This window comes from Saccoglossus kowalevskii, chromosome 4 (assembly GCF_978046115.1).
Source record: "Saccoglossus kowalevskii chromosome 4, keSacKowa6.1, whole genome shotgun sequence".
In the NCBI taxonomy this organism is placed as follows: domain Eukaryota; kingdom Metazoa; phylum Hemichordata; class Enteropneusta; family Harrimaniidae; genus Saccoglossus; species Saccoglossus kowalevskii.
Genome location: NC_140644.1, coordinates 18,976,826 through 19,000,157, shown reverse-complemented (window position 1 = coordinate 19,000,157; position 23,332 = coordinate 18,976,826). Strand labels below are relative to the sequence as shown.

Sequence of the window (23,332 nt, the reverse complement as noted above, 5' to 3'; positions counted from 1 at the left end):
ACCAAGCTGAGAAAACGTCAGGTGTGCCAACTGAAATGACAACTGAAGTCACGTCCGAAATAGCCACTGATGAGGTCAAGGTGTCAATTTTTGGAGAGTCAACCAGTGAGTGGGACATGGATACTGATGGTACCGAGAGAACAGAGGCGTCAGTTTTACCGGGCGTGAAACGCCCCACACTGACAGACTCCGACAGTGGTGGCGAGGCAGTTAAAAGAAATAAACCTGAAGGAAAAAATGAGAGCACTGATGGCTGTGTGGCAGAGTCGACAAAAGTAGGAAAAGAAGAATCGATGGTACAGCGTGCGAAATCCCATCTCCGTTCTTGCCTGTTGAAAAATCTGAAACTTGTCCCTGTTACCTGTTCCAGAGTGACAGGACTGGCATGCGAAGAAACAAACACAGGTTGGGAAGCAGTAGTAAACCACTGCTCGACAGCGCACAAGCAAGGTAAAATAACCATTCCATGTGACTTCAGCAAATCATGTAAAAAGAAAAATCTAGTGTTTCCAAATCCGTCTGAGTGGCTGTCACACATGCACCAAATCCACCCACGTATCGTTCTATCCAAAGATGTGCAGTTTTTCGACAATTTCCTTATATCATAATGGAGTATATTATATGTATTTTTCTCATGGCGTTAACAATGCTCAACATATGTACAATTAATGTTAATGGTTTACAAGATAGTAATAAACGTAAAGTGTTTTTTCAACATTGCCGTGAGGCAAACTACGACATTGTCTGTGTACAAGAATCACATGTCAGTTCTACCAAGGACATGGACGAGTGGAGTAGAGAGTGGGGAGGCCGTACTCACTGGAGTTTGGGATCTAACTTCAGTTGTGGGACGGGTATTTTAATATCGCCAAGAGCGTCCCTTCAATGCTCGGCTGCTTTAACAGACACTGAGGGTCGAATTGTTGCGTGTAATATCACGGTCGAAAGCGGCCACACTTACCGTCTTTGCGCAGTGTACGCTCCAAACGCTCCGGGACAACGTTTACGTTTCCTTTCTGACTTACACTTATACTTGGGAACTCATAAAAATATTCTACTTTGTGGGGATTTTAATTGTGTTGACGGCAAAAAGGATTGTTTTGGTGGTTCTGAAAACAATACTTCACGTTTTACTGGGACAAATGTACTTCGGGGAATGTGCGCCGATTTTGACTTAGTCGATATCTGGCGGTCACAAAACCCAGACACTCGTAGTTTCACTTGGAGAAATAAAAACAACACTATAGGTAGCCGACTTGATAGGTGGTACATTTCTGCTCAGTTAAAGGCTGACACCAATATTGCGTCATGCTCCTTTTCTGATCACGATTACGTGACTTTAAATATTTCTTTCACTCCGTCTGTATCCTTTGGACCGGGATTTTGGAAGTGTAATACCTCACTGCTTGCAAAATCAGAAGTCATCAACGAAATTAGGGAACGAGTATCAGAGTGGGTCACATTACAAGGAGCCTTTCCCAGTCTCAGTGAATGGTGGGACATGACAAAAACGAGAATTAAGTCGGTAATCCGTAAACACGCCCGTATTCAATCTGCAAAGCGTAAAGCAGAAATGCAAACTTTACAACAACAACTTAATTTGGCAGTGTCTCTTCTCAACCAGGGCGATCAATCTATTGAGGTAATTGCTAATTATAACCGCCTCAAAAGTAAAATGAACGACTTATTGGCAGGTCGCAGTGAAGGGGCCAAGGTGCGATCACGGGCGAAATTACTAGACAACAACGAAAAGCCCACCAAATATTTTTTTGCTCGTGAAAGAAAGCGAGGTAAAAAAAAACGAATCACTAGCGTTATTGATAGCGAAGACAACGTTCATACTGAACCTGAAGCGATCTCGCGTACTTTTACTGATTTTTACTCGTCCCTGTATTCTAACACAGCAAATTTAGATTTTGAAGAACAGAATTCATTTCTTTCAAAATTATCGACTTCTCTTTCTAACGATCAACAATCTGCGCTTGACTCACCGTTGACCTTAGCAGAGCTGACTCGTGCTCTGGCCGATATGCAAAACGACAAGTCACCAGGTTCTGACGGTTTTCCCAAGGAATTCTACATCGCCTGTTGGGATTTCACAGGCCCCATTCTCCTGGACGTATACAATGACTGTTTCCAAAAATCATGTCTCAGCTGTTCTCAACGTTTTGGTCTTATCACCCTCCTTAACAAGTCTGATGACAGCAACGCTAATTCACGACCCGAAAATAAACGCCCCATCTCACTTCTGAACGCAGACTATAAAATCTTGACAAAATCGCTTTGCAATAGATTGCGCCAAGTGCTACCCACCCTAACAAACACATATCAAACATGTGGAGTCAAGGGACGTAGCATTTTTGATAACTTAAGAATAATACGTGATTTTTGTTACTTTTCCAACTCACGCAACTTGCCAGGGGCCATCATATCGCTTGACCAAAAGAAAGCGTTTGACAGAGTAGACTGGGAATTTCTCCAGAGAGTATTGCAGAAAATGAACTTTGGTCCAAATTTGCGCCAGTGGATTAGTATTTTGTATACTGACATTGAAAGTGCCATTCTCATTAATGGAACAATTACTAGCCCTTTTAAATTGAGCAGAGGAGTGCGGCAAGGCTGTCCACTGTCCCCCCTTCTGTACGTGTTATTCTCTGAACCGTTTGCAGCAGCTGTGCGCACTGACGAGGCTATAAAAGGCTTCAGTATTCCAGGTCAGCGCGAAAGTGCAAAACTGCTGCAATACGCGGATGATAATACCGCTCTTGTAACAAATGATATCTCTATCGCGCGTATTTTCACTCATTGCTCTCAATTTTCCCGAGCCACCGGGAGTGAACTCAATTTGAACAAATGTAAAGGCATGTGTGTGGGAGCGTGGCGAACACGTGGTAACTTACCTAACAACATCAGGTGGACACGCAATAGCATCCAAGTCAACGGGATATGGGTTGGGGACGATGCACTGCAAACAAATTGGCGCGACCGTGTCACGCAATTTCGCAAGGTTATTGATTCATGGACCGGTAGAAAGCTTACTCTCCTTGGCAAAACTCTGGTTCTCAATTCAGTGGCGCTACCAATTTTCTGGTACGTCGCTGCGTTGTTTCCAATGCCAGTCGGCTATGCAAATGTCATTAACAAGTGCGTGTTTTCTTTCCTCTGGGGCAAGGGTAAAACAGAGCTTGTGAAAAGAGACGTTCTGTGCCTTCCCTTGGACAGGGGTGGATTGGCTCTAGCCAACGTTGTAATAAAGGCACAGGCCATGCTAGCTAGTCCCTTTTCTCAATTGTTCAATAGTACCAAACCCTGTGTTGATCTCATGAGGAGTTATGTTGTGTCTGACGTTAGATCACATTTCCCGAAACTTTGGTCTAATATGGTTCCCCACTACTCCGATATCCCACCATGGCATTCTGCGTTCATCACTATTATCAAACGTTTAGTCAGCTGTGCTATAGGCAAATCTATTACTTGGAGCTCCCTCACGGCAAAAGAAATATATTTTATTCTTTCCCCCACGACGGTCTGGCCACGAGTGGTGTCTCATAATCCGGGTATTTTATGGACAGAAGTCTGGCGCTCAACGCATGATAACATTCTAGATAATTCTCTGAAGGAAATGGCATGGAAATCGGCACACGGTGTACTGATAACACGTGACCGCCTGGCGCGATGGGGTCATATTCGCGAACCGCCGACTTGTCCACGGGAAGGATGCACATCAAGGGAAACAATTACGCATGCGTTGTATCACTGTAAACACGCTAGCTTTGTGTGGGCTTGGGTCGACGCCATTCTAGCGCGATTGAGCGGTACTCTATTACGTTGTAATGAAAATGACATCATATTTGGACTTACCTCAAACACTATGAATTTGCGTCAAACTTCTCTTCTTAACTTTGTACTTAACTCCGCCAAGCTTGTTTTATGGCGTACCCGCTGTCAAGCCGTGTTCGATCACAATTACCTTTCTTGTGACGAGGTCCTTGAACACGTTAGAAAAGAAATCCGCGCCCGTCTTCATGCCGATATCTACAGACTCTCGATCTCCGAATTTGTCCACCATTGGTGTATAAAAAACGTACTAGCCGTCCGTTCCCATGGCAAAATTAAAATTCTTGTATGATTTATTACAATTTGTTGTAAGTTGTCCAACAGTCTTGTTTAGTTTCACAGAATTCTTCTATTATTCTATAGGGGACATTGATTGGAATTCTCTCTCTTTGATGGATTTGATGCTGGATTTGCATTGCGGTTGTTCTGATATTAAATTGTATCCTTTATCCTTAGTTGCGATGTTGGTGATAGGCAGGGGTGATCGCACCATCTTTAACTTCGAACCGGCGTGGCCGGCCTGCCTTGGGGCGCCTCATTGCCTTTAATATAGATTGAAACATTTTTTGTTTAGTTGATTGATGTTACCCCCAAACCAAAAAGGAGTATCTGTTCTTATCAGCTTAATATCTGATACGTTGCTCATTGAGCAACTCGATATTAAACTGATTTTTGAAAACAGGCCATGGAATAGGGGCTTGCTCCGTCCTGGCCACGGATTGACCCAGTATTGCAGTATTTCTGGGAATGGTCCACCTCATATACAATTTAATATCAGAATAAAACAAATCAACCCTTTGCGTCACCCGTTTTCTCCATTTTAATGCCCGATAGTGGGCGCTAATGGAACTTGTTAAAACCCTTATTCTTCGGCTGGACGGACGGTCCTAATTTGCATAATCGATTACGTCACCTGACGCTACGTATAAATATATATTTTTGGCTTAACTTTAGCTTCGATTGCTACAAAAGTCGCCGAGATAGTATGCAGGCGACTAGATACTTTGTAACAAATAATAGTAACAAACATGCCATTAGGCATGAAAACAATATACGAAATTTCCGGGTTGTTATTTCAACATTTACCATTTTCGTGTTCGTATATGAGCTGGACCATTTATTTGCATATCTGCATATGCCTCTGTGCTATGGCCGTTATTGGTTATCGCTTCTCGGCCTTTTGGCTAAGATCATGTGTAGTATCTGTTCTTATCAGCTTAATATCTGATACGTTGCTCATTGAGCAACTCGATATTAAACTGATTTTTGAAAACAGGCCATGGAATAGGGGCTTGCTCCGTCCTGGCCACGGATTGACCCAGTATTGCAGTATTTCTGGGAATGGTCCACCTCATATACAATTTAATATCAGAATAAAACAAATCAACCTTTTGCGTCACCCGTTTTCGCCATTTTAATGCCCGATAGTGGGCGCTAATGGAACTTGTTAAAACCCTTATTCTTCGGCTGGACGGACGGTCCTAATTTGCATAATCGATTACGTCACCTGACGCTACGTATAAATATATATTTTTGGCTTAACTTTAGCTTCGATTGCCACAAAAGTCGCCGAGATAGTATGCAGGCGACTAGTTACTTTGTAACAAATAATAGTAACAAACATGCCATTAGGCATGAAAACAATATACGAAATTTCCGGGTTGTTATTTCAACATTTACCATTTTCGTGTTCGTATATGAGCTGGACCATTTATTTGCATATCTGCATATGCCTCTGTGCTATGGCCGTTACTGGTTATCGCTTCTCGGCCTTTTGGCTAAGATCATGTGTAGTATCTGTTCTTATCAGCTTAATATCTGATACGTTGCTCATTGAGCAACTCGATATTAAACTGATTTTTGAAAACAGGCCATGGAATAGGGGCTTGCTCCGTCCTGGCCACGGATTGACCCAGTATTGCAGTATTTCTGGGAATGGTCCACCTCATATACAATTTAATATCAGAATAAAACAAATCAACCCTTTGCGTCACCCGTTTTCTCCATTTTAATGCCCGATAGTGGGCGCTAATGGAACTTGTCAAAACCCTTATTCTTCGGCTGGACGGACGGTCCTAATTTGCATAATCGATTACGTCACCTGACGCTACGTATAAATATATATTTTTGGCTTAACTTTAGCTTCGATTGCCACAAAAGTCGCCGAGATAGTATGCAGGCGACTAGTTACTTTGTAACAAATAATAGTAACAAACATGCCATTAGGCATGAAAACAATATACGAAATTTCCGGGTTGTTATTTCAACATTTACCATTTTCGTGTTCGTATATGAGCTGGACCATTTATTTGCATATCTGCATATGCCTCTGTGCTATGGCCGTTACTGGTTATCGCTTCTCGGCCTTTTGGCTAAGATCTAATTGGTAATTATCGGACTTAATCTGCGCGTATCCTGAAGAGACTCTTCCAATAGCTGTTCTACAGTTTCGTAAGTTACATTTCTGTTATTTCTCATTTGCTGCATCCAGTGTTTTAGATTCTCCCCTACCCTTAGTCACCAGACTATAGGTTTAGGGAGTTCCTGCTGTGTTCTCTGTTTCCTGGTGTTCTAGTATGCCGCCAGCCATGGCCAATTCCCGGCCACTGGCAAGAAAAGACAGGGTGCTGAACCTAGCATTCTCGGAAAATGTTGCTCCTAAAGAAGTTTTCATATTTCTTGGCCTCGCCGGTGTTGAAGTAGAACCCCACTTAGAAGCAGTTGAAAGAACTGCTCCCGGAAAGTATGATGTTACATTTCGCTCCATAAGTCTCAGACGAGAGTTTATGCCGAAGTTAGAATCTATATCTGAAATGGTTTCTGTAACAAATTATGAGGAAGTCGTCATTGTCACTGCCTCCTTTGTGGGAAACGACATGAACGACTGCTAAGTCCAATATGCGTTGGCACCATATGGAGAGATAGTTGCGGCAAGAAAGTGTGTTTATGCAGACTTTCCATCATGTTACAATGGGTTGCGACAATACAAGATCAAGCTTCGCCACAGCATTCCACCAAGGATTCGCGTTTGTAACCGCAACATCTGGCTGTCGTACCCTGGGCAACCAAAGATCTGCGCAAAGTGCAACCAGAAGGGACACTTTGCTAAAGATTGTAAAGAGGTAAAATGCTTCAGGTGTCAAGAGCTCGGACACACTGCTGAGGCGTGTAAGAGACAAATTAAGTGCACAATTTGTAACGAAGACGGACACAACTTCTGTCTCTGTCCGATATCCTTCGCCAACAAAACGAATATCGACAAGAAATGGTCCCTTCCCACGCCTGCCAATGATCCTCCCACCAACAACAACGCTGGCCAAGTTTCACCAACCGAGGATCACGAGGACATCTCAGACCTACTGACGGAGCCCCTGAACACAATTGGCAGTGATGAGGTGATCCACAGAGAAAAACGGCCAGTGTCAGTCGGCGAAGACATCCCAGAGGACGAGCCGAAGAGAAAGAAGCCCCCTGCTGATGAGGATGACTTCTGCACCTCTTCAGACCAGGAGTCAATTTGTAGCCAAGATGGCAAGGAGAGGAAGCCTGAAAAGCAAACCCTGGCAGCCTTCACTGCAACCAAAAACTCCCCTCTACTCAAACTAGGAGAAGTCAACGTCGTCTGTGGTTCCTTGTCAGGCACTGACTGTAGAAAGCGCCTCACTGGATGGGTTGAGGTGCTCAGACATCGTCAAGAAGTTCACAATAATTTTGACCTGGTGGAGATTCTCTGTCCAGTAAAGGAATGTAAAGAGATCTCGGTGAATACTTCGGAATGGTTGACCCACTGCTGCAACAGTCACCCACAATTTGTCCTCGGTAAGAGTTCTTCCTTTTTTGACTATTATTTCATCAATTAACTCTGTATGGTTCTCCACAACCTCACTGTCATTATGCCTCTCCTCACCGTACTCACCTGTAACGTCAATGGCTTGCGAGACCCTTCTAAGAGAGCACAGTTTTTCCAGCAATGCAGGAATAAGTATGACATCATCTTCATTCAGGAGGCTCACATCGGTAATGTGCAGGAAGAAAATCAATGGACCGCTGAGTGGGAAGGGACTGCAATCTGGAGCCTAGGTTCTAATAAGAGCAAGGGAGTGGGAACTCTCTTCTCACCTCATTCTGAGGCTTGTTTGAAGAATACTATGAAAGACACAGAGGGTAGGGTCATTGCCTGTTCAGTCCTAGTAAATGGCTCCCCCCTCACTCTCATCAATATCTACGGTCCCAACTCACCCGGTCAAAGACCCATATTCTTCAACAATTTGCACCAATATTTTGGCGGTGGCTCCCCTATTATTCTAGGGGGTGACTTCAACTGCCTCTTGTCCCCGGCGGACAGATGTGGTGGTTCCCATTCAAGCTCTCATTCCTACACAGGAAGCAGGAATCTGGAATCGCTGGTTGAAGATCTCCAACTTGTTGACTCTTGGCGAAAAGAACACCCCAATGGACAACAGTTCACTTGGAGGGATTCCAACAACTCAGTGGCCTCTCGGCTGGACCGTTTTTACATCTCGGCCCACATGAGCACGCGGACCACTATTAACGCCTGCTCCCTGTCAGATCATGACTCTGTTTCAGTGAACATTACCTTCCCCAATATCCTGCCTCGTGGCCCGGGTGTATGGAAATGTAACACTTCCTTGCTACAGGATCGCTCAGTTTACACAGAAATCGCGGACAAGTATGCCCTTTGGCAATCACTGCAGCCAGGCTTTCAATGCCAGGCCGATTGGTGGGATATGGTGAAGAGTAGGGTTAAATTCATCTTGCAGAAACACGCAAGAATCAGAGCCAGGGCGCAGAAGGCCGAACAGCAGTCTCTCCAGCTTAAACTCGACCAACTCACTACTCAACTAAACCAGGGAGACCGCTCCAAAGAGACTCTCAGTTCCCACATTTCTATTAAAAATAAAATCAACAACATTAATAAGAAACGCCTCGAAGGGGTGAAAATCCGTGCCCGTGTCCGCAAGTTCGACCTAGACGAAAAGTGTACTAGATTTTTTCTCACCCGCGAGCGCAGACAAGGCAAAAAGAAAATCATCTCTGCAATTCAGGATATGGAGGGTAACATCCACCGGTCCCAGGAAAAAATTGAGGCCTCCCTGACCCAATTCTTTGGATCTCTGTACACTGCTTCTCCCAGCCTTGACACGGATGAACAGGATTATTTTCTTTCCCACATCACTTCTCAGCTGTCCAGCAAGGAACAGCTGGTCTTGGAAAAACCCATCACCCTGACAGAGCTCTTTACCTCCCTGAAGAGTATGGAGGACAACAAAACGCCAGGCAGTGACGGCTTACCCAAAGAATTCTACCTCACCTTTTGGCAGATCATTAAAAACGATCTTCTTCAGGTTATAAACCAGGCTCTGGAACAGGGTAAATTATCTGGCTCACAGAGAGTAGGCATAATCACACTGCTCAACAAAAATGTTGACACGTCCATTCCTGGGAAAGAAAACGCTGATCTCTGCCCCAAAAACAAACGTCCCATTTCTCTACTCAACACAGATTACAAATTGATCTCGAAATCGCTGTGCAACAGGCTGAAGACTGTTACTCCCAAGCTCCTCTCACCCTTTCAAACCTGTGGGGTGCCAGGCAGATCAATACTTCAAAACATCCAACTGATTAGAGACATTGTTCATTTTGCCAACCAGCGCAACATTCCCTGTGCCATTGTCTCCCTTGACCAAGAGAAAGCCTTTGACCGTGTGGAGTGGCCTTTTCTCCACAGAATCCTGCACAAGATGAATTTTGGACCACGCTTTATCGATGCTATTCAAACCCTCTACAAGGACATCGGAAGCAAATTACTTGTCAATGGCTTTCTGGCGACCCCATTCCCCCTGTCAAGAGGCGTTCGGCAAGGATGCCCACTGTCTCCTCTGCTGTACACTCTGTACATTGAGCCCTTTGCGGCAGCTGTAAGACACTCATCCAGGTTTGGGGGTTTCAGCCTGCCGGGACCATCACCCGCGGCTAAACTACTTCAATATGCCGATGACATCACAGCAGTCATAGTGGACTCCTCTGAAATTAACGTGCTGATGAACATCTGTAGACAATTTGAGCTTGCCTCAGGCTCTTGTCTCAATAAAGACAAGTCTATGGGCTTATGGACGGGTAAATGGAGAGAAAGAGTCGACTGCCCAGCAGGGATTAAATTCACCAACAATAAGATCAAAATTAATGGCATATGGATATCCAATGGAGACATGCCATCCGAGAATTGGACAGACCGGCACAGCAAGCTCACTAAGCTGTTTTCCACCTGGGAGACCAGACATCTTACTCTGGCAGGGAAAACAGTTGTTCTAAACACTATTGCTCTTCCGCTTTTCTACTACATTGCTCCTCTCTTCCCTTGCCCTCCAGTGGTGGAGAAGGCAATCACTACAGATATTTTTGCCTTTTTTTGGAGCAACAGAGGGGACAGAGTGCGTCGTGAGGTTATCTACCTACCTCCCAATGAAGGGGGCTGGGGCCTGACGAACCTGTCACTTAAATCTAAAGTCATGCTACTGAAACCACTTCAAGCGAGCTTCTACAAACATCCTAGCAGTTTCTTCCTCAAGGCATACTGTGCCACTGCTCTTAGGAAGATGATCCCCGGAATCTGGTCCAATTCATCCCCGCACTTCTCGCCCCACCCCCCTTGGTATACCGCACTTATCAATCTTGCGAACACCGTCCACACAATCGACAGCAACACCAATTGGGAATTGACCTCCACCAAGGAACTCTACACCCTTTTGAACAAGCAGACAATCACTTACCCACGTGTGATGGAGCATAATGCAAACCTTGATTGGAAAACCATCTGGACCAGGATACACTCACCACTTCTGGAGAAAAAGATGATTGATTTGGCCTGGCGCACAACACACAGAGTACTCCCAACCACCATTAATATGCACAAGTGGGGGCTCGCCTCCACCCAAATCTGTCCTCGTAGTGCCTGCAACAACCCCGAATCCATTGAACACATCTTCGTGAAGTGTGCTTTCTCAGACTTTCTGTGGTCGTGGGTAGACTCAAGGTTTTTCCGCCTCTACAACATCTTGTCTACCGCCGATTCAAACCTAATCCTGTACAGCTTGCCCAATACACCGCACAACTCATTTCCAAATAGTCCTGCTATCTACCTTATTAATCTCGTCAAGCTTCACATTTGGAGATCAAGATGTAAAGCAGCCTATGATGATATCCATCTACCAGCGGAGACCACACTACAGCACATTAAGGCAGAAATAACACACCGTCTTAAGGCCGAATTTCAACGCCTCTCCAGACCTGACTTTTTCACTACTTGGAAACCCTTTGTTAGAGCCTCACCATCAGGATATCAAATAACGCTTCTTTAATGCTCACGCATTGTATGCCCTCGTGGCTCATTATCTTCACCTCCCTGAGACTCACAGTTCCGTCAGTGACTCCAGCCGCGGCCGTTTTCACGGCCATGGCCCAGCACGTTATACCTAAACTTTTAATGCATGGTACAAGAAAGGTGTTGGCAGGGGTGATCGCACCACCTTGAGCTCCGAACCGGCGTGGCCGGCCTGCCTTGGGGCACCTAACTAACATAGATCTAAATAGTTCCATTTAGTTGAATTTCGCTACCCCTAAACCAAAAAGGAGTATCTGTTCTTATCAGCTTAATATCTGATACGTTGCTCATTGAGCAACTCGATATTAAACTGATTTTTGAAAACAGGCCATGGAATAGGGGCTTGCTCCGTCCTGGCCACGGATTGACCCAGTATTGCAGTATTTCTGGGAATGGTCCACCTCATATACAATTTAATATCAGAATAAAACAAATCAACCCTTTGCGTCACCCGTTTTCTCCATTTTAATGCCCGATAGTGGGCGCTAATGGAACTTGTTAAAACCCTTATTCTTCGGCTGGACGGACGGTCCTAATTTGCATAATCGATTACGTCACCTGACGCTACGTATAAATATATATTTTTGGCTTAACTTTAGCTTCGATTGCCACAAAAGTCGCCGAGATAGTATGCAGGCGACTAGTAACTTTGTAACAAATAATAGCAACAAACATGCCATTAGGCATGAAAACAATATACGAAATTTCCGGGTTGTTATTTCAACATTTACCATTTTCGTGTTCGTATATGAGCTGGACCATTTATTTGCATATCTGCATATGCCTCTGTGCTATGGCCGTTACTGGTTATCGCTTCTCGGCCTTTTGGCTAAGATCTAATTGGTAATTATCGGACTTAATCTGCGCGTATCCTGAAGAGACTCTTCCAATAGCTGTTCTACAGTTTCGTAAGTTACATTTCTGTTATTTCTCATTTGCTGCATCCAGTGTTTTAGATTCTCCCCTACCCTTAGTCACCAGACTATAGGTTTAGGGAGTTCCTGCTGTGTTCTCTGTTTCCTGGTGTTCTAGTATGCCGCCAGCCATGGCCAATTCCCGGCCACTGGCAAGAAAAGACAGGGTGCTGAACCTAGCATTCTCGGAAAATGTTGCTCCTAAAGAAGTTTTCATATTTCTTGGCCTCGCCGGTGTTGAAGTAGAACCCCACTTAGAAGCAGTTGAAAGAACTGCTCCCGGAAAGTATGATGTTACATTTCGCTCCATAAGTCTCAGACGAGAGTTTATGCCGAAGTTAGAATCTATATCTGAAATGGTTTCTGTAACAAATTATGAGGAAGTCGTCATTGTCACTGCCTCCTTTGTGGGAAACGACATGAACGACTGCTAAGTCCAATATGCGTTGGCACCATATGGAGAGATAGTTGCGGCAAGAAAGTGTGTTTATGCAGACTTTCCATCATGTTACAATGGGTTGCGACAATACAAGATCAAGCTTCGCCACAGCATTCCACCAAGGATTCGCGTTTGTAACCGCAACATCTGGCTGTCGTACCCTGGGCAACCAAAGATCTGCGCAAAGTGCAACCAGAAGGGACACTTTGCTAAAGATTGTAAAGAGGTAAAATGCTTCAGGTGTCAAGAGCTCGGACACACTGCTGAGGCGTGTAAGAGACAAATTAAGTGCACAATTTGTAACGAAGACGGACACAACTTCTGTCTCTGTCCGATATCCTTCGCCAACAAAACGAATATCGACAAGAAATGGTCCCTTCCCACGCCTGCCAATGATCCTCCCACCAACAACAACGCTGGCCAAGTTTCACCAACCGAGGATCACGAGGACATCTCAGACCTACTGACGGAGCCCCTGAACACAATTGGCAGTGATGAGGTGATCCACAGAGAAAAACGGCCAGTGTCAGTCGGCGAAGACATCCCAGAGGACGAGCCGAAGAGAAAGAAGCCCCCTGCTGATGAGGATGACTTCTGCACCTCTTCAGACCAGGAGTCAATTTGTAGCCAAGATGGCAAGGAGAGGAAGCCTGAAAAGCAAACCCTGGCAGCCTTCACTGCAACCAAAAACTCCCCTCTACTCAAACTAGGAGAAGTCGACGTCGTCTGTGGTTCCTTGTCAGGCACTGACTGTAGAAAGCGCCTCACTGGATGGGTTGAGGTGCTCAGACATCGTCAAGAAGTTCACAATAATTTTGACCTGGTGGAGATTCTCTGTCCAGTAAAGGAATGTAAAGAGATCTCGGTGAATACTTCGGAATGGTTGACCCACTGCTGCAACAGTCACCCACAATTTGTCCTCGGTAAGAGTTCTTCCTTTTTTGACTATTATTTCATCAATTAACTCTGTATGGTTCTCCACAACCTCACTGTCATTATGCCTCTCCTCACCGTACTCACCTGTAACGTCAATGGCTTGCGAGACCCTTCTAAGAGAGCACAGTTTTTCCAGCAATGCAGGAATAAGTATGACATCATCTTCATTCAGGAGGCTCACATCGGTAATGTGCAGGAAGAAAATCAATGGACCGCTGAGTGGGGAGGGACTGCAATCTGGAGCCTAGGTTCTAATAAGAGCAAGGGAGTGGGAACTCTCTTCTCACCTCATTCTGAGGCTTGTTTGAAGAATACTATGAAAGACACAGAGGGTAGGGTCATTGCCTGTTCAGTCCTAGTAAATGGCTCCCCCCTCACTCTCATCAATATCTACGGTCCCAACTCACCCGGTCAAAGACCCATATTCTTCAACAATTTGCACCAATATTTTGGCGGTGGCTCCCCTATTATTCTAGGGGGTGACTTCAACTGCCTCTTGTCCCCGGCGGACAGATGTGGTGGTTCCCATTCAAGCTCTCATTCCTACACAGGAAGCAGGAATCTGGAATCGCTGGTTGAAGATCTCCAACTTGTTGACTCTTGGCGAAAAGAACACCCCAATGGACAACAGTTCACTTGGAGGGATTCCAACAACTCAGTGGCCTCTCGGCTGGACCGTTTTTACATCTCGGCCCACATGAGCACGCGGACCACTATTAACGCCTGCTCCCTGTCAGATCATGACTCTGTTTCAGTGAACATTACCTTCCCCAATATCCTGCCTCGTGGCCCGGGTGTATGGAAATGTAACACTTCCTTGCTACAGGATCGCTCAGTTTACACAGAAATCGCGGACAAGTATGCCCTTTGGCAATCACTGCAGCCAGGCTTTCAATGCCAGGCCGATTGGTGGGATATGGTGAAGAGTAGGGTTAAATTCATCTTGCAGAAACACGCAAGAATCAGAGCCAGGGCGCAGAAGGCCGAACAGCAGTCTCTCCAGCTTAAACTCGACCAACTCACTACTCAACTAAACCAGGGAGACCGCTCCAAAGAGACTCTCAGTTCCCACATTTCTATTAAAAATAAAATCAACAACATTAATAAGAAACGCCTCGAAGGGGTGAAAATCCGTGCCCGTGTCCGCAAGTTCGACCTAGACGAAAAGTGTACTAGATTTTTTCTCACCCGCGAGCGCAGACAAGGCAAAAAGAAAATCATCTCTGCAATTCAGGATATGGAGGGTAACATCCACCGGTCCCAGGAAAAAATTGAGGCCTCCCTGACCCAACTCTTTGGATCTCTGTACACTGCTTCTCCCAGCCTTGACACGGATGAACAGGATTATTTTCTTTCCCACATCACTTCTCAGCTGTCCAGCAAGGAACAGCTGGTCTTGGAAAAACCCATCACCCTGACAGAGCTCTTTACCTCCCTGAAGAGTATGGAGGACAACAAAACGCCAGGCAGTGACGGCTTACCCAAAGAATTCTACCTCACCTTTTGGCAGATCATTAAAAACGATCTTCTTCAGGTTATAAACCAGGCTCTGGAACAGGGTAAATTATCTGGCTCACAGAGAGTAGGCATAATCACACTGCTCAACAAAAATGTTGACACGTCCATTCCTGGGAAAGAAAACGCTGATCTCTGCCCCAAAAACAAACGTCCCATTTCTCTACTCAACACAGATTACAAATTGATCTCGAAATCGCTGTGCAACAGGCTGAAGACTGTTACTCCCAAGCTCCTCTCACCCTTTCAAACCTGTGGGGTGCCAGGCAGATCAATACTTCAAAACATCCAACTGATTAGAGACATTGTTCATTTTGCCAACCAGCGCAACATTCCCTGTGCCATTGTCTCCCTTGACCAAGAGAAAGCCTTTGACCGTGTGGAGTGGCCTTTTCTCCACAGAATCCTGCACAAGATGAATTTTGGACCACGCTTTATCGATGCTATTCAAACCCTCTACAAGGACATCGGAAGCAAATTACTTGTCAATGGCTTTCTGGCGACCCCATTCCCCCTGTCAAGAGGCATTCGGCAAGGATGCCCACTGTCTCCTCTGCTGTACACTCTGTACATTGAGCCCTTTGCGGCAGGTGTAAGACACTCATCCAGGTTTGGGGGTTTCAGCCTGCCGGGACCATCACCCGCGGCTAAACTACTTCAATATGCCGATGACATCACAGCAGTCATAGTGGACTCCTCTGAAATTAACGTGCTGATGAACATCTGTAGACAATTTGAGCTTGCCTCAGGCTCTTGTCTCAATAAAGACAAGTCTATGGGCTTATGGACGGGTAAATGGAGAGAAAGAGTCGACTGCCCAGCAGGGATTAAATTCACCAACAATAAGATCAAAATTAATGGCATATGGATATCCAATGGAGACATGCCATCCGAGAATTGGACAGACCGGCACAGCAAGCTCACTAAGCTGTTTTCCACCTGGGAGACCAGACATCTTACTCTGGCAGGGAAAACAGTTGTTCTAAACACTATTGCTCTTCCGCTTTTCTACTACATTGCTCCTCTCTTCCCTTGCCCTCCAGTGGTGGAGAAGGCAATCACTACAGATATTTTTGCCTTTTTTTGGAGCAACAGAGGGGACAGAGTGCGTCGTGAGGTTATCTACCTACCTCCCAATGAAGGGGGCTGGGGCCTGACGAACCTGTCACTTAAATCTAAAGTCATGCTACTGAAACCACTTCAAGCGAGCTTCTACAAACATCCTAGCAGTTTCTTCCTCAAGGCATACTGTGCCACTGCTCTTAGGAAGATGATCCCCGGAATCTGGTCCAATTCATCCCCGCACTTCTCGCCCCACCCCCCTTGGTATACCGCACTTATCAATCTTGCGAACACCGTCCACACAATCGACAGCAACACCAATTGGGAATTGACCTCCACCAAGGAACTCTACACCCTTTTGAACAAGCAGACAATCACTTACCCACGTGTGATGGAGCATAATGCAAACCTTGATTGGAAAACCATCTGGACCAGGATACACTCACCACTTCTGGAGAAAAAGATGATTGATTTGGCCTGGCGCACAACACACAGAGTACTCCCAACCACCATTAATATGCACAAGTGGGGGCTCGCCTCCACCCAAATCTGTCCTCGTAGTGCCTGCAACAACCCCGAATCCATTGAACACATCTTCGTGAAGTGTGCTTTCTCAGACTTTCTGTGGTCGTGGGTAGACTCAAGGTTTTTCCGCCTCTACAACATCTTGTCTACCGCCGATTCAAACCTAATCCTGTACAGCTTGCCCAATACACCGCACAACTCATTTCCAAATAGTCCTGCTATCTACCTTATTAATCTCGTCAAGCTTCACATTTGGAGATCAAGATGTAAAGCAGCCTATGATGATATCCATCTACCAGCGGAGACCACACTACAGCACATTAAGGCAGAAATAACACACCGTCTTAAGGCCGAATTTCAACGCCTCTCCAGACCTGACTTTTTCACTACTTGGAAACCCTTTGTTAGAGCCTCACCATCAGGATATCAAATAACGCTTCTTTAATGCTCACGCATTGTATGCCCTCGTGGCTCATTATCTTCACCTCCCTGAGACTCACAGTTCCGTCAGTGACTCCAGCCGCGGCCGTTTTCACGGCCATGGCCCAGCACGTTATACCTAAACTTTTAATGCATGGTACAAGAAAGGTGTTGGCAGGGGTGATCGCACCACCTTGAGCTCCGAACCGGCGTGGCCGGCCTGCCTTGGGGCACCTAACTAACATAGATCTAAATAGTTCCATTTAGTTGAATTTCGCTACCCCTAAACCAAAAAGGAGTATCTGTTCTTATCAGCTTAATATCTGATACGTTGCTCATTGAGCAACTCGATATTAAACTGATTTTTGAAAACAGGCCATGGAATAGGGGCTTGCTCCGTCCTGGCCACGGATTGACCCAGTATTGCAGTATTTCTGGGAATGGTCCACCTCATATACAATTTAATATCAGAATAAAACAAATCAACCCTTTGCGTCACCCGTTTTCTCCATTTTAATGCCCGATAGTGGGCGCTAATGGAACTTGTTAAAACCCTTATTCTTCGGCTGGACGGACGGTCCTAATTTGCATAATCGATTACGTCACCTGACGCTACGTATAAATATATATTTTTGGCTTAACTTTAGCTTCGATTGCCACAAAAGTCGCCGAGATAGTATGCAGGCGACTAGTTACTTTGTAACAAATAATAGTAACAAACATGCCATTAGGCATGAAAACAATATACGAAATTTCCGGGTTGTTATTTCAACATTTACCATTTTCGTGTTCGTATATGAGCTGGACCATTTATTTGCATATCTGCATATGCCTCTGTGCTATGGCCGTTACTGGTTATCGCTTCTCGGCCTTTTGGCTAAGATCATGTGTAGTATCTGTTCTTATCAGCTTAATATCTGATACGTTGCTCATTGAGCAACTCGATATTAAACTGATTTTTGAAAACAGGCCATGGAATAGGGGCTTGCTCCGTCCTGGCCACGGATTGACCCAGTATTGCAGTATTTCTGGGAATGGTCCACCTCATATACAATTTAATATCAGAATAAAACAAATCAACCCTTTGCGTCACCCGTTTTCTCCATTTTAATGCCCGATAGTGGGCGCTAATGGAACTTGTTAAAACCCTTATTCTTCGGCTGGACGGACGGTCCTAATTTGCATAATCGATTACGTCACCTGACGCTACGTATAAATATATATTTTTGGCTTAACTTTAGCTTCGATTGCCACAAAAGTCGCCGAGATAGTATGCAGGCGACTAGTTACTTTGTAACAAATAATAGTAACAAACATGCCATTAGGCATGAAAACAATATACGAAATTTCCGGGTTGTTATTTCAACATTTACCATTTTCGTGTTCGTATATGAGCTGGACCATTTATTTGCATATCTGCATATGCCTCTGTGCTATGGCCGTTACTGGTTATCGCTTCTCGGCCTTTTGGCTAAGATCATGTGTAGTATCTGTTCTTATCAGCTTAATATCTGATACGTTGCTCATTGAGCAACTCGATATTAAACTGATTTTTGAAAACAGGCCATGGAATAGGGGCTTGCTCCGTCCTGGCCACGGATTGACCCAGTATTGCAGTATTTCTGGGAATGGTCCACCTCATATACAATTTAATATCAGAATAAAACAAATCAACCCTTTGCGTCACCCGTTTTCTCCATTTTAATGCCCGATAGTGGGCGCTAATGGAACTTGTTAAAACCCTTATTCTTCGGCTGGACGGACGGTCCTAATTTGCATAATCGATTACGTCACCTGACGCTACGTATAAATATATATTTTTGGCTTAACTTTAGCTTCGATTGCCACAAAAGTCGCCGAGATAGTATGCAGGCGACTAGTTACTTTGTAACAAATAATAGTAACAAACATGCCATTAGGCATGAAAACAATATACGAAATTTCCGGGTTGTTATTTCAACATTTACCATTTTCGTGTTCGTATATGAGCTGGACCATTTATTTGCATATCTGCATATGCCTCTGTGCTATGGCCGTTACTGGTTATCGCTTCTCGGCCTTTTGGCTAAGATCTAATTGGTAATTATCGGACTTAATCTGCGCGTATCCTGAAGAGACTCTTCCAGTAGCTGTTCTACAGTTTCGTAAGTTACATTTCTGTTATTTCTCATTTGCTGCATCCAGTGTTTTAGATTCTCCCCTACCCTTAGTCACCAGACTATAGGTTTAGGGAGTTCCTGCTGTGTTCTCTGTTTCCTGGTGTTCTAGTATGCCGCCAGCCATGGCCAATTCCCGGCCACTGGCAAGAAAAGACAGGGTGCTGAACCTAGCATTCTCGGAAAATGTTGCTCCTAAAGAAGTTTTCATATTTCTTGGCCTCGCCGGTGTTGAAGTAGAACCCCACTTAGAAGCAGTTGAAAGAACTGCTCCCGGAAAGTATGATGTTACATTTCGCTCCATAAGTCTCAGACGAGAGTTTATGCCGAAGTTAGAATCTATATCTGAAATGGTTTCTGTAACAAATTATGAGGAAGTCGTCATTGTCACTGCCTCCTTTGTGGGAAACGACATGAACGACTGCTATGTCCAATATGCGTTGGCACCATATGGAGAGATAGTTGCGGCAAGAAAGTGTGTTTATGCAGACTTTCCATCATGTTACAATGGGTTGCGACAATACAAGATCAAGCTTCGCCACAGCATTCCACCAAGGATTCGCGTTTGTAACCGCAACATCTGGCTGTCGTACCCTGGGCAACCAAAGATCTGCGCAAAGTGCAACCAGAAGGGACACTTTGCTAAAGATTGTAAAGAGGTAAAATGCTTCAGGTGTCAAGAGCTCGGACACACTGCTGAGGCGTGTAAGAGACAAATTAAGTGCACAATTTGTAATGAAGACGGACACAACTTCCGTCTCTGTCCGATATCCTTCGCCAACAAAACGAATATCGACAAGAAATGGTCCCTTCCCACGCCTGCCAATGATCCTCCCACCAACAACAACGCTGGCCAAGTTTCACCAACCGAGGATCACGAGGACATCTCAGACCTACTGACGGAGCCCCTGAACACAATTGGCAGTGATGAGGTGATCCACAGAGAAAAACGGTCAGTGTCAGTCGGCGAAGACATCCCAGAGGACGAGCCGAAGAGAAAGAAGCCCCCTGCTGATGAGGATGACTTCTGCACCTCTTCAGACCAGGAGTCAATTTGTAGCCAAGATGGCAAGGAGAGGAAGCCTGAAAAGCAAACCCTGTCAGCCTTCACTGCAACCAAAAACTCCCCTCTACTCAAACTAGGAGAAGTCGACGTCGTCTGTGGTTCCTTGTCAGGCACTGACTGTAGAAAGCGCCTCACTATATGGGTTGAGGTGCTCAGACATCGTCAAGAAGTTCACAATAATTTTGACCTGGTGGAGATTCTCTGTCCAGTAAAGGAATGTAAAGAGATCTCGGTGAATACTTCGGAATGGTTGACCCACTGCTGCAACAGTCACCCACAATTTGTCCTCGGTAAGAGTTCTTCCTTTTTTGACTATTATTTCATCAATTAACTCTGTATGGTTCTCCACAACCTCACTGTCATTATGCCTCTCCTCACCGTACTCACCTGTAACGTCAATGGCTTGCGAGACCCTTCTAAGAGAGCACAGTTTTTCCAGCAATGCAGGAATAAGTATGACATCATCTTCATTCAGGAGGCTCACATCGGTAATGTGCAGGAAGAAAATCAATGGACCGCTGAGTGGGGAGGGACTGCAATCTGGAGCCTAGGTTCTAATAAGAGCAAGGGAGTGGGAACTCTCTTCTCACCTCATTCTGAGGCTTGTTTGAAGAATACTATGAAAGACACAGAGGGTAGGGTCATTGCCTGTTCAGTCCTAGTAAATGGCTCCCCCCTCACTCTCATCAATATCTACGGTCCCAACTCACCCGGTCAAAGACCCATATTCTTCAACAATTTGCACCAATATTTTGGCGGTGGCTCCCCTATTATTCTAGGGGGTGACTTCAACTGCCTCTTGTCCCCGGCGGACAGATGTGGTGGTTCCCATTCAAGCTCTCATTCCTACACAGGAAGCAGGAATCTGGAATCGCTGGTTGAAGATCTCCAACTTGTTGACTCTTGGCGAAAAGAACACCCCAATGGACAACAGTTCACTTGGAGGGATTCCAACAACTCGGTGGCCTCTCGGCTGGACCGTTTTTACATCTCGGCCCACATGAGCACGCGGACCACTATTAACGCCTGCTCCCTGTCAGATCATGACTCTGTTTCAGTGAACATTACCTTCCCCAATATCCTGCCTCGTGGCCCGGGTGTATGGAAATGTAACACTTCCTTGCTACAGGATCGCTCAGTTTACACAGAAATCGCGGACAAGTATGCCCTTTGGCAATCACTGCTGCCAGGCTTTCAATGCCAGGCCGATTGGTGGGATATGGTGAAGAGTAGGGTTAAATTCATCTTGCAGAAACACGCAAGAATCAGAGCCATGGCGCAGAAGGCCGAACAGCAGTCTCTCCAGCTTAAACTCGACCAACTCACTACTCAACTAAACCAGGGAGACCGCTCCAAAGAGACTCTCAGTTCCCACATTTCTATTAAAAATAAAATCAACAACATTAATAAGAAACGCCTCGAAGGGGTGAAAATCCGTGCCCGTGTCCGCAAGTTCGACCTAGACGAAAAGTGTACTAGATTTTTTCTCACCCGCGAGCGCAGACAAGGCAAAAAGAAAATCATCTCTGCAATTCAGGATATGGAGGGTAACATCCACCGGTCCCAGGAAAAAATTGAGGCCTCCCTGACCCAATTCTTTGGATCTCTGTACACTGCTTCTCCCAGCCTTGACACGGATGAACAGGATTATTTTCTTTCCCACATCACTTCTCAGCTGTCCAGCAAGGAACAGCTGGTCTTGGAAAAACCCATCACCCTGACAGAGCTCTTTACCTCCCTGAAGAGTATGGAGGACAACAAAACGTCAGGCAGTGATGGCTTACCCAAAGAATTCTACCTCACCTTTTGGCAGATCATTAAAAACGATCTTCTTCAGGTTATAAACCAGGCTCTGGAACAAGGTAAATTATCTGGCTCACAGAGAGTAGGCATAATCACACTGCTCAACAAAAATGTTGACACGTCCATTCCTGGGAAAGAAAACGCTGATCTCTGCCCCAAAAACAAACGTCCCATTTCTCTACTCAACACAGATTACAAATTGATCTCGAAATCGCTGTGCAACAGGCTGAAGACTGTTACTCCCAAGCTCCTCTCACCCTTTCAAACCTGTGGGGTGCCAGGCAGATCAATACTTCAAAACATCCAACTGATTAGAGACATTGTTCATTTTGCCAACCAGCGCAACATTCCCTGTGCCATTGTCTCCCTTGACCAAGAGAAAGCCTTTGACCGTGTGGAGTGGCCTTTTCTCCACAGAATCCTGCACAAGATGAATTTTGGACCACGCTTTATCGATGCTATTCAAACCCTCTACAAGGACATCGGAAGCAAATTACTTGTCAATGGCTTTCTGGCGACCCCATTCCCCCTGTCAAGAGGCGTTCGGCAAGGATGCCCACTGTCTCCTCTGCTGTACACTCTGTACATTGAGCCCTTTGCGGCAGCTGTAAGACACTCATCCAGGTTTGGGGGTTTCAGCCTGCCGGGACCATCACCCGCGGCTAAACTACTTCAATATGCCGATGACATCACAGCAGTCATAGTGGACTCCTCTGAAATTAACGTGCTGATGAACATCTGTAGACAATTTGAGCTTGCCTCAGGCTCTTGTCTCAATAAAGACAAGTCTATGGGCTTATGGACGGGTAAATGGAGAGAAAGAGTCGACTGCCCAGCAGGGATTAAATTCACCAACAATAAGATCAAAATTAATGGCATATGGATATCCAATGGAGACATGCCATCCGAGAATTGGACAGACCGGCACAGCAAGCTCACTAAGCTGTTTTCCACCTGGGAGACCAGACATCTTACTCTGGCAGGGAAAACAGTTGTTCTAAACACTATTGCTCTTCCGCTTTTCTACTACATTGCTCCTCTCTTCCCTTGCCCTCCAGTGGTGGAGAAGGCAATCACTACAGATATTTTTGCCTTTTTTTGGAGCAACAGAGGGGACAGAGTGCGTCGTGAGGTTATCTACCTACCTCCCAATGAAGGGGGCTGGGGCCTGACGAACCTGTCACTTAAATCTAAAGTCATGCTACTGAAACCACTTCAAGCGAGCTTCTACAAACATCCTAGCAGTTTCTTCCTCAA

At 45.4% G+C, this 23,332-nt stretch overlaps 6 non-coding genes and 1 pseudogene across 6 annotated transcripts; all 7 read left to right on the top strand.

The window, feature by feature from the left end:
* Window positions 1-4,396: 4,396 nt before the first annotated feature.
* LOC144347302 (U2 spliceosomal RNA) lies at window positions 4,397-4,598 on the top strand (annotated as a pseudogene).
* Window positions 4,599-5,001: 403 nt separating this feature from the next.
* LOC144347301 (U2 spliceosomal RNA) lies at window positions 5,002-5,192 on the top strand. Its single transcript, XR_013419614.2, has one exon. It is a non-coding gene; the product is annotated as a U2 spliceosomal RNA (small nuclear RNA).
* A 403-nt stretch (window positions 5,193-5,595) lies between these two features.
* LOC144347300 (U2 spliceosomal RNA) lies at window positions 5,596-5,786 on the top strand. Its single transcript, XR_013419613.1, has one exon. It is a non-coding gene; the product is annotated as a U2 spliceosomal RNA (small nuclear RNA).
* Window positions 5,787-11,447: 5,661 nt separating this feature from the next.
* Window positions 11,448-11,645, top strand: LOC144362719 (U2 spliceosomal RNA). The gene has a single exon (XR_013422614.1). It is a non-coding gene; the product is annotated as a U2 spliceosomal RNA (small nuclear RNA).
* A 5,661-nt stretch (window positions 11,646-17,306) lies between these two features.
* LOC144345148 (U2 spliceosomal RNA) lies at window positions 17,307-17,504 on the top strand. Its single transcript, XR_013419327.2, has one exon. It is a non-coding gene; the product is annotated as a U2 spliceosomal RNA (small nuclear RNA).
* A 403-nt stretch (window positions 17,505-17,907) lies between these two features.
* LOC144345147 (U2 spliceosomal RNA) lies at window positions 17,908-18,098 on the top strand. The gene has a single exon (XR_013419326.2). It is a non-coding gene; the product is annotated as a U2 spliceosomal RNA (small nuclear RNA).
* Window positions 18,099-18,501: 403 nt separating this feature from the next.
* LOC144345146 (U2 spliceosomal RNA) lies at window positions 18,502-18,692 on the top strand. Its single transcript, XR_013419325.2, has one exon. It is a non-coding gene; the product is annotated as a U2 spliceosomal RNA (small nuclear RNA).
* The last annotated feature ends 4,640 nt before the right edge of the window (window positions 18,693-23,332 follow it).